This window comes from Xenopus laevis, chromosome 1L (genome assembly GCF_017654675.1).
Source record: "Xenopus laevis strain J_2021 chromosome 1L, Xenopus_laevis_v10.1, whole genome shotgun sequence".
Lineage (NCBI taxonomy): Eukaryota > Metazoa > Chordata > Amphibia > Anura > Pipidae > Xenopus > Xenopus laevis.
In genome coordinates, this window is record NC_054371.1 from 54,639,598 (window position 1) to 54,651,389 (window position 11,792).

The following is an 11,792-nucleotide window of genomic DNA, read 5'->3' on the forward strand; positions in this document are numbered from 1 at the left end:
TGTCAGTGAAATTCAAAAGTTTAAAGATGACTTGACGCGGACGCTGAGCGTCCTGGGTCGGTGGTGGGCCGATCCTGTGGAATCGCTCCACAAGATAGGGAAGGTATTGGTCCTCAATACCAAGGGCGGAGGGAAGCCAATCATGTATGAGTTTATCCAGGTCTTTAGCTTTGACTGATTCAGGAATCCCCACCAATCTCAAATTGTTTCTCCTACTACGGTTCTCCAAATCCTCTACTTTATCAGACAGGATAGAGATCTCCTTCTGCTGCAGATCAATTGTGGATTGTGCCGTAGTTAAATTGTCTTCCAGGGACGATATTCTGTCTTCAGCCTGGGTCAACCTCTGGGATTGGTTGGTCATTTGTTGTAGAATTTCAGAGACAGATTCCTTGATACTTGCCAGCTTCTGGTCAAGCAGGGGGCCTAGAACGTGAACCATGTCTTCCACAGGAGAAGCGGCAGAATCATTTTGGGTTCCCGTTTCCATATCACTTTCGGTCTGAGCGGCTTCTTGAGTCTGTTTCTTGTCTTTTGGCTTGGTGATTGTCCTACGCGAAGTCATAGTAGTAGGTTGGCCTAAATATTTTTCCATCACGTGGTGGCAGTCCCAAAATCATGGAATGTAGAGCCTACTTAAGAGAAATGGTCATCGATTGAACAGGTGTACAGTGGTTGTATCATCCAAAGGTCCTACATCATGGTAGAACGTGAGGTACTATAATAGAAAGGCAGTCCCCCTCCTCGTAGCAACATTGCTGCGGTGGAAGATTTAGGCATAGACAGCAGACGTTGCCCAATAATTGCTGAAATACAGGAAAGTCAGAAATGTGGGTGCATACCCAGTTATCCAGCTCGCAAGAGCGTTTCAGTGCGCACAGATAGCAGCAGTGAGAATACAATATGACAGTTTCGCTGATATGGGGCAAAACAGGTGGTTAAACTGTAAGGTGGTGGGAGCCCAAATGTAAGCTGGTGATGCCCTCACGTGGTCGTGGCAGAAATTGGCAAATCACTGTTGCTTAATAAATAGCAAAATATAACTGCGTCACTGGACAGTAGCAGTAAATAACATTCACGTTGCAGGAAGGATCAATATGAGGTCAGAGAGGCAGTAGTAGTGAAAGTCCTGCCAGTTTGTAAGTTAGGCTGCCTGCCTGCAAATAAACATGGCCTAGCCACAGTAGACAGTAACTGCGTCACACAGCTGGTGGTCAAAAGGAGTGCATACGGTGGGATCGTAGCCGGATATAGGAGCTGTGGGCCAGTGGCAGTGGCAATGGGCCGTGCAGGTGCGCTAAGCGCGAAGGCAATTGACTAGCAGGGCCACGTGGTACGCTGGGCCTACCAACTTGGCGCTGCCGCCGCACAGGCCGCAGCAGGGACAATCAGCGTCAGATGGCTGGGCGAGGCCTCCCCGGGAATCAGCAAACCCAACTGTGAGTATCGCGTTATGCAGCGTATACTTCACCGGGAGCGGGTCCACGTCCAGTCCTTCCAGAAGTCCGCGTGGTAGGGGACTGGATCCAGTCCGGCTATGTCCAGTGACGATGCGTGCGGCGCGCTGGCCTCCGGGGTCGCAGGAGGGGGGAGAGTCGGGAAGCTGCTGTCCCCAGTTTGCCCCCAGGTATTCCGCTGTGATATCACCACCCTTGCCGTGTAGTTTTGGCGAAGCTGCGGTAGTCGTGACCGCAGATATAATCAGGTGATGGCGGAGCTCTGTTAAGATGCGGCCATTAGCAGTGGCACGCCCCCCGGAAGTCCGCATTCATGTTAATTTAAATGCTCTATGTCTTAAATAATACACAATGGACTGCAAAATGCAATAATAGTGCACAATATTTGTTATTTTATCTTACATCTATTAATAATGATAAAGTTATGATCAAATATGTATATACAGGTATGGGACCTGTTATCCAGAATGCTCGGGACCTGGGGTTTTCTGGAAAAAGGATTTTTCCGTAATTTGGATCTTCATACCTTAAGTCTACTAGAAGATCATGTAAACGTTAAATAAACCCAATATTCTGGTTTTGCTTCCAATAAGTATTAATTATATCTTAGTTGGAATCAAGTACAAGTTACTGTTTTATTATTACAAAGAAAAAGTAAATCATTTTTAAACATTTGGATTATTTGGATAAAATGGAATCTATGGAAGGTGTCATTTCCGTGATACAGTAATACGGAGCATACTGGATAACCGGTTTCCGGATAACGGGTCCAATACCTGTATAAAGGAATAAGTAAAAAATTGTGATGCAGTGTATGTATGTATGTATAACTTTATTTGTAAAGCGCTGCTAAGGAGCTGCAGCGCTGTACAGTGCATAAAAGTACAATATATATATATATATAAAAGTATACATGGGGGAGACAAATCACATAATAAATATATACAGAATCATAGCAAAAAGAGCTTAAGGGCTATGTGGTAAGAGACATAGTGGGAAGGAGGTCCCTGCCCCGTAGAACTCACAGTCTAAGTGGATGGGAGGCTAACATACAGGTACAAATTGGAGATAAAAAAGTGCACAAGGTAAGGCATAGTCAGAATAAAAAGGCCTAGGCTAATGTTGTCCAAAAGGTAGACTCTCAGTTTTTTCTTGAAGAGATAAAGAGAGGATTCCTTACGGACGAATTCAGGGATGGAAAGTAAGGAGCAGCAAGATAGAAGGGTTTGAGAGGAGAGGTGGCAGTGGATGTGGATGGTGTGAAGAGACGGTGGCTCTGAGAAGAGAGGAGAAGACGACCAGGAACTTATAGTGAGACAAGAGAAGAAAACGTAGTGAGAATCAGAGGAGTGGAGGGCTTTGAATGTTAGTAGAAGGGTTTTATATGCTATCCTTTGCTCAACAGGCAGCCACGCTAAGGATTTTAGTTGGGGGTTGAGCAGATTCCCTTTTAGGAGAGAGTAGAAGGATCCTGGTAGCAGAGTTTAAGATTGATTGGAGGGGAGAGAGATGGGAGTCAGGAAGACCAGTTAGGAGGAGATTGCAATAGTCTAAACGGGATAAGATAAGGGCATGGATTAGTGTTTTGGCTGTTTGTGAAATGGGCGTATCTTGGCTATATTGCGGAGGAAGAAACGACAGGTTATGGCAGTATTATTAATATGATTAGAGAAGGAGAGGGACTGGTCAAAGATGACCCCTAAGCAGCGTGCCGAGTTAACCAAGTTAATAGTCATGCCATCAATAGTAATTGTGAAAGGAAGAGAAGGGCTTGGTTTGGGCGGAAAGACCATGAGCTCAGCCTTGGCCAAGTTGAGCTTGAGGTGGCATTGGTTCATCCAAAAAGAGATAGCTACTAGGCAGTCTGCTATCTGGGTTTGAACATTAGAGGTTAGTGAGGGAGTGTCTAAATATATCTGAATGTCATTTGCATAGAGGTGATATTTAAGGCCAAATGAAGATATATGGTCTCCTAAAGAGAGAGTGTACAAAGAGAACACAAAGTGTAGTTAGGAAAGTTCCAACCCTAGTAAAACAATACAGACAACATACTTGAACATACTTCATTACAAGTGCATCTGATTATTTGAGAACACCTTTAGGTAAAAGAAAAGATGAGGAAGTCAAATTTTAGTAGTATTAGAGCTTTTTGAAATCGCGAATAAACTCATTTCTGCAAATGATTTGAAAAAGCGCGAACAGGAAAAAGTAACAGGAATTTGAAACCGCAACTTTTTTGACTTGTCTGCCACAAAGTACGACTTTTTCATTTTGACGCACAAAAGCAAGCATCAAAAACCCCAAAAATCATGAAGTAAAGAAATCTGTCATTGGCTTCTGCATGATTTCGACAGGTTTCAGCTGGAGTATTTTCAGAATTGGAATGTCTCTGTTTAGTTGCATAATATTGTAAATACATTTTTTTCCCCTGCAACTTTTTTGGATTTTTAGTGACAATTTTTGGCTACATAGTGTGATCTCAGAGGAGCACTGACATGCTGACAAAGTGTCAATAATGTAGTTGGTTGTGGAACAAACCCAAGGCAGCAAATTGACTGCAATACTCTTTATTGGGAGGTAGAGTTACACAACGTTTCGGGCGGGGCCCTTTGTCAAGTGTCACACTTGACAAAGGGCCCTGCCCGAAACATGTTGTGTAACTCTACCTCCCAATAAAGAGTATTGCAGTCAACTTGCTGCCTTGGGTTTGTTCCACAACCAACTACATTATTGATACATTGATTTGGGATATCGAACACAGGATAACCCGTGGAATTAAACCAACAACAGTATTAGTGTTTATTCGACGTTTCGGCTCCTAAACACGAGCCGTCCTCAGGAAGAACACACCAGAAAACAAACACACATATTTATACACCTAAAACAAGCAGAAAAGGGCGCCAACGAGATCAAATGACGTGGAGAGTGGTAGCAGGCACGAAGGAGGCAGGCAGTTACCTGCTACATCAGGAAGCTTGTGTAAATAGCGCTCGGCACTGAATGACGGTACTGGCTTAGTAGGATCTGCTCATCGATATTTTTATTCCGTATCTGGATGGGTGGCGACACTACATACGATCTAGATGCTGTAGGACTGTTCCTGGCGGATTCTGGAAATCTCATTCACACTGTACCTGAAGTGTGAGGCTACGGGTAATTGTTTTTAATTTTTTAATGGTCACTAAAGGTGGCAGGTGTCCCTTTTATATTCTTTCAACATAAATTACTTCCATTTGACAAGCGAATGTTCCATTATAATGTATAGCATACGACAGGTCTTTAGTGGTGAATTGGGGTTTTGCCATGCTGGCTGTTTTAATGTGAGTGCATCCAGGTGAGGAAGTAATACCGTTAGTTTTTTGGAATCTAGTACCATTCCCAGGAATTCTAGAGACTGTGTGGGTGTGAGAAGACTTTTTTTGTGATTGATTAGCCACCCGTTTAGGTGGAGTTGTCTGAGGCATTCCTGAGTCTGTCACTATGAGGTTGTCTAAGTATGCTACAATGTGTATGCCTTAAAGGTGCAGCATGGCCAGTATGGTTCTTAGAGCCTTTGTAAACACTCTTGGGGCTGAGGTGAGCCCGAATGGTTGGGCTTGAAATTGGAAGTGGCGCTGCCCCAGAGCGAATCACAGGATGGCGATGTGTAGATACAGTATGTATCCTGAGTGCGAATCTTTGACATGTAGGACTGCGGCTTGAGGGATTTGATTATGGATCATTTTGAAACATTCCTATTTCACCTGTTTGTAGAGAGGGTGAAGGTTTAGTACCGGATAATAAACCCCGTATTTTTTTGGCACTAGAAATAAGTTGGTGTAAGCAAAACTGGTCTGGTACTGGGGTGATCACATCTCTGTCTAGGAGATCTTGAGTGATGGAGAGCAGGGGTGCAGTTTTTGGGGTCTGCTGGCATGAGAGAGGGAACAAACCTGTTCGAAGGAGGGCGTTTTGAAAAATTGATTCACTGCCCAAGGTGCATGTCTAAGACTCAAGGAATCTGTGACAGAATTCTGCCAGACAGGGAGAAATTTGGATAGCCTGCTTCCTACTGGGATGGGGTGAGGACTGATTATGGGAAGGGTTGTTGTCTGGGATGTGATCTTCTCAGGAATCCTGACCTTTGGACAGTGTGCTTTTGCGTGTAGATTTGGAATGAGTCGGCCAAGAAGCTTTAAATCTCCTGTTGCTTTGACCCTTAGATTGGGGTCTAGAAGCTCTGGATGTGCTATTGAGAGACCACTGCCTGTGATGATTTATTTTATGAAAACCCTTTCTGGGTCTTCTGCCTTGCGGAAGGAAGGCACCTTTAACAACCATGTCATCCAAAATAATTTGTTTTAGTTCTAGACCAAAGAGTTGTGATCCTAAGAAATTCAGTGATGTCAGCTTGTTTTAAGACACCGTATCTCCAGACCACTGACACAGCCATTGAAACCTGCTTGCAGTAACAAAGGCTGTTGAAGCATTGGCTGCGAGTTTTACCACATCTAGTGCGATTTCTCTTAGGAAAGATAGAGCTGTTTTAACCATTTCTAGGTCAGAGTTTTATTGTTCAGGTGAAGATGGAGGGTGTTTTAATAATTCTTGACACCAGGGAGCAGATGTACTAAGGTTCAAATGGTAAATTCAAATTTGATTTTCGAGTTGGTTTTTTGATCAAAACTCACAATTTCAAGTTTAAAACCACCAAACTGAATTTGAATCCGAGATTTATTATCCACCCTACCCTGGAATAAATTTAAATTCGATAGGTCACCACTTAAAACCTGCCAAGTTTGTAGAAGTCAATGGCAGAGGTCCGTTGACCCATTTGAAGATGTTAATAGCCTTCCTGACATTCTAGTATTTTTCCTGAGGAAAACTCTATTCGAATTGCTTACGTATTTGATTTAAATTTTCAGGTTGTTTTAACATTCAATCAAATTTAGACATTAGAGTTTATTAGAGTAAAAACAAAAAATTTACATAACACTAAAATTCGACCTTTGAGCAGCTAAAACTGAGCAGCTGGAAGTCTTGTTTGAGGGCTGAGTGAATCCTTCTGTCTGTGGGAACCTTAAGGGATCACGCATCTTATGCTGGTAGCATTGTGTGACAAGCGAAAAATAGGGGGATTGACTTTTTGGACCTTGTCCCTGTGTTTATGATCTTCATGAATTGGATAGGTGTCAAAGAATTTTTGTGGAATCTGTGTTTTTTTTGTCTGGCTGTTGCCATACAATGTCAATGATCTTGGTAATGGTTTTACAGGCCAGAAAAGTGTTGCTTGAAACTTTGTCTGCTTTGGAGAGTGAGATTTGCTCTTCTGAAATCTCAGGTGTGGAAAATATTGCACTTAGAAGATTCGTCTGGTTGTTTTGAGCCCTCTGAGCTATTGAATTGGGAATCTGATATATACTCTTCTTCAGATACAGTATCCACTCTTATGGAGTCTGATTGGCAGGAGCTCCAATCAAAATATTCCCCCCCAAAGGGTGGAGATCTTTTTCTCTTATCTTTTTTTTTAGGTAAATATTTGGAAGTAGAAGGGTCTGTTTGAGCTGTGAGTGCTTTTTGTACAAAAGAGTGACTAGTGCATTGATTTCAAGACATTAGTTGAGAATTTTGGAGAATTTTGTAGTGTATGTTTCCTGTTGTGGACTAACAGGTGACTTCTTAAGAGATTGCTGTTGAGAAGTTGGATCCTGTTGCTCCTGTGTAGCAGGCACTAAGGCAGTAGCAGTTATAGCTGAGGTATTAGGTTTGGAGTCTGTATGAGGAGACACAGAACTGTCTCTGCATTTTGAAGCTGGTTTGACAATTTTTTTTCACTTTAGCCTTACCCTTGCGTTTACCAAACATTAAAGAAATAGAAAAATTAACGAAAGAAACTCTGAGAAAAAAATTTATTAGAAAAAATCAATTAATTTGAAAAAGTCAATCAATTGTGAAAAATTAATTGATATAAATAATTACTTAATTAGAAAAAAACATTTTATTTCCCATTCATGATTCAAACCCTATATGTGCTTATAGTTTTGAGTTGGTATATCCAATATGCTTCAATCTTAGAGTGTCTTTTTATCACCCCGTTTTATATTACATTTGGGGCTATTATCTGGAAAGTAATATTAGATACCTTATCTTTATGCTCAATTATATGCTTAGCAATGGCTGATTTACTGCAGCCCCTTTTAACGGTGGAAAAATGTTATATAAACCAGTGGAACGCAAACTTATCTGCTGCAGTAATGCGCTACTCAGACTCGTGGATCTGGAGCGCGTTCGCTGTGAAGTCAAGATAACACCCGTGAAGTCATTGAGTATATTTAGGAGTAGATGGTGTCCAGACATCTTGTGCTGTGAAAGTGGGACCACTTAATTAGTATGATGCCATGGATACTGAGGTAACTGGCTTGACCTGTGGGAGTGCACAACCAGGCCCAATACCATAGATTGCATACAACAGGGCTCCACAATCTTGGAGTGTAAATCATTCTTATGCGTGGGACTGACCAGGGGCTCACTAAATAGGAGCACGAGATGCAGAGTACTTACCTTTGTCCCAAGCTAAGGCTCAACCTAAAGAGAGCACGCTGGTATTAAAGAAGCCTACTCTGCCAATGTAATGATATGTGTGGGCATACATGGTAGCACGCTAGATTATGGCTCAACCATGATTTTAAGTTGTCCATTGGAAGCTCTGTATATTGAATTTGATGATTGCAGGAGGAGAAAGGAGAGTTGCTGCCTCCTAGCAGTACAAACTGAAAAACACCTACCCATACAGACCTATAGATACTGAAAAATATATTTAAAAATATACATATATTAAAAGATACATATACCAATACCTACTGTATATTCTATATTAAGATCACTATAGCCTTGGGCATTATGCTTGCTCAAGAAGTCATCCAAACAGTTCTTAAACACATTAATAGAATTAATAAGCAAGGCCTTTTTTTGCACAAAATTCCACAGTCACACATTAGCTATGAAGGTTTAGCGCTTACACTGGTTTTTAAATGTCAAGAAAGTCGCATCTGTGGCATTATCACAGATTGGCCTTTACACCTTCCATTTGCCACAACTGCAAACAATCACAAGCGCTTTTGTTCACATTTTTGTACCTAGCCTTGAATCAGCTTATACTAGATGAGGCCAAATGTCACTGTTATTTATTTACATCTGGAAATAATCTGTAATATTATGTGGCAATATTGCTTGATAAAAGAAAAACAATTCAGGACCAGAGAACATGCCTTTATTTGCAAGGTTCATTTATGTTCACTACAGTCTTGCCTAAAGAGGTCTTTGTCTAATTTAGCTATGAGAATGAAGACGTCTAAAGAAAATATTGAAGCACTATTAAAATGTGTTTAAAAAAAACAGTATATATTTCCATTTCCTCAGGTATACATTACTGTCATATAGGTCACCCCTAATTCACCATCTTAAGTAGTAAATCTGCGGATAACACCAATATACAAGACATAGCGTAGTTTCCAATATTTTACTGTGGCAGTTCCTTAGTACTAAATAAATACAAAGAATGGGGTGCAGTCTGAGGAAAAAAATCCACTTGTGCTAGCTCTGGTGTCCAAACACTAAAGGAGTACTACAGAAGTAATATAATCACCCACATCAAAGCGGAACACAAATTGCCTCAATTCAAAATAAATGATACCTAGACCCGGCCTGCAATCGTGATAGCAACATGCCTTAAACTTGCCGGTTATACAAGGCTCCTGCTGGGCATCATCTTGTCAATCAGTGCATCATAAGAAAGTACCTGGCCACACGTTTCATGCACACACGGCGCTTCAACTATATAAGGCAATCCTGTAAGGATAAGTCTGTTCTTTAAGGTAGGATGGATGCCTTAGTGAAGCCGGGTGAAGGAATCTCAAGAATATAGCAAATTAAGGGTAGAAATAGTCACACACCAACAACATGAGATGGTAAGGTTAGCGAATAAAAACATTGTGCATGTTGTTTTACAAAGAAACATCACCTGAAATGTTTTGTTTGTAGGGATCGTTGTGCCATGAAAATTCATATGAGCTTTCTATCGTGTTGGTGTTTTTAAGACAAACGTGGGAGGGAACCTGAAGTGCAATGTTTGAGTTAATATTTCTTAGAACCGGCACAGGAGTAAACAAGACGTACGCGGCGGGCGTCCCGCCAGCCACTAGACCACCAGGGTCAGCAGTTCTTACAGTCTGCAGTTCAACTGCATCTGAGTTGTTTAATTTAAAATTCATTGTGGTAATGTACAGAACCAAAATTAGAAAAAAGTCTGTCCAAATATTAATGGACCTAACTGTACCTTTACAAAATATAGGATGGGCATATTACCATGCCGCTTGGCCTTGCAATTTATGCTGCGAAATTTTGACAAATACATGTCAGGAATCTCCATAAAAATATACTTTTGGCATATTATATTTATCTATATTCCACAACTTCTTTTCTGCTATTTATATTTATTTAGTGGAAAAATTAAATTACAAATAAATTTGTTCATATTAAAATATAAGTATTTTAAAAAACAATACACAGTTCAGCCATGGACTAAGATTGATATAAATTATGCATCGTTGCTTCATGCCAAGTTACCACACCAAAACATTACTTTCAGGATTTATCCCTAAACATTTATTAAAAATACATGCTTACAACACTCATCTGTAGTCCTGTTAAAGGAGCAGTCAACACTCTAACTATATCTGGTCCTTCATCACATACCAATAGGTATGGAATCCAAACTATAGGAAGGACATATGCCATAGACTACATTGTAAGCAAATCTAAATTCTAATTTCTCAAACTTTCTTTTTTTAATAAAAAAGAAAAATATTTTTCTGTAATAATTTGTATTTGATAGTAAGAAAGCTGCATGAATCCATACTGTGGACAAAAAAATACTATTGTGTTTTATTAATGTTTAAGTTTTTTTAGTAGACAAGATACGGTGATCCAAATTATGGAACTATACCTTATCAAGAAATCCCCATGTACCAAGCATTCCGGATAATAGATCCCATACCACTGTACCACCTCTTTAAAGGGGACATTTCATATAACCTTCATATTCAGATATATTACACATCCTTCCTCAAAACATGTAATGATGCAGAAAGAAAAAAGTTTTGAAAGCATTTTACCTCCTAGAACTGTCATTATATCAGAGCTGCAGAGAGAACCTCTCAGGTCAGAAGCTAGGCTGAAATGAAGAGTGGGAGTGTCTGTTCATTCTCTCACAGGAAGTGGTCACAGCACTGACTGACAGGCTGAACTCCTGAGCTGTAGCAGCCAAACCCCTCCCCTCCCACCCTCTGTCCTGTGTGTCCCAGCCTGCACATAACTGTCTTATGCTGCTGCCTGATCATTCACTTATAACAACATCCCTGAAATGCTCAACATAAATCAATAGATGTGAAGGTTAATACAAACTGTAATAGTATTTTCTTTTATTTAAAGTACAACAGTATTTGTGGAACAGTTTATGATCAGGTGCAGGGAGTTGCAAGGTAAAATGCAGCTGTTCTGGGACAATTTATAATGAGGTGCAAGGAGTTGCAATGGGAAATGCAGCTGTTGTGGAACAATTTATAGGGAGGTGCAGGGAGGTGCAGGGAGTTGCAAAGTAAAATGCAGCGGTTGTGGAGCAGTTTATGATCAGGTGCAGGGAGTTATAAGGGGAAATGCAGTTGTTGTGGGACAATTTATGATCAGGTGCAGGGAGTTGCAAGGGAAATGCAGCTGTTGTGTAATTTATGATCAGGTGCAGGGAGTTGCAAGGGAAATGCAGCTGTTGTGTAACAATTTATGATCAGGTGCAGGGAGTTGCAAGGGGAGATTCAGCTGTTGTGTAACAATATATGATTAGGTTCAGGGATTTGCAATGGGAAATGCAGCTGTTGTGGAACAATTTATAGGGAGGAGCAGGGAGTTGTAAGGGAATAAATACAGCTGTTCTGTGATAATTTTTGATCAGGTGCAGGGAGTTGCAAGGGGAAATGCAGCTGTTATGGAACAATTTATAATGAGGTGCAGGGAGTTGCAAGGGAATAAATGCAGCTGATGGAATTGTATAACATATAATAACAGATACAGGGAGTTACAAAGGAAAACCCAAAAAGATGTTGATTGCTGTTTGTATACAACATCATACTGTGTAGAAAATGACTATGGTACTTACACTAACTGCTCATACACATTGCCCCCAGAAAATAATAAAATACTTTTAGCACCAGAGTATGTATTATTTATACAGAAGTTTGCTTTTCTTTCTTTTCCACAATTATTGCAGGGCAAGAGAAAGGAACAAGCAGCGAAGGGAGGGGG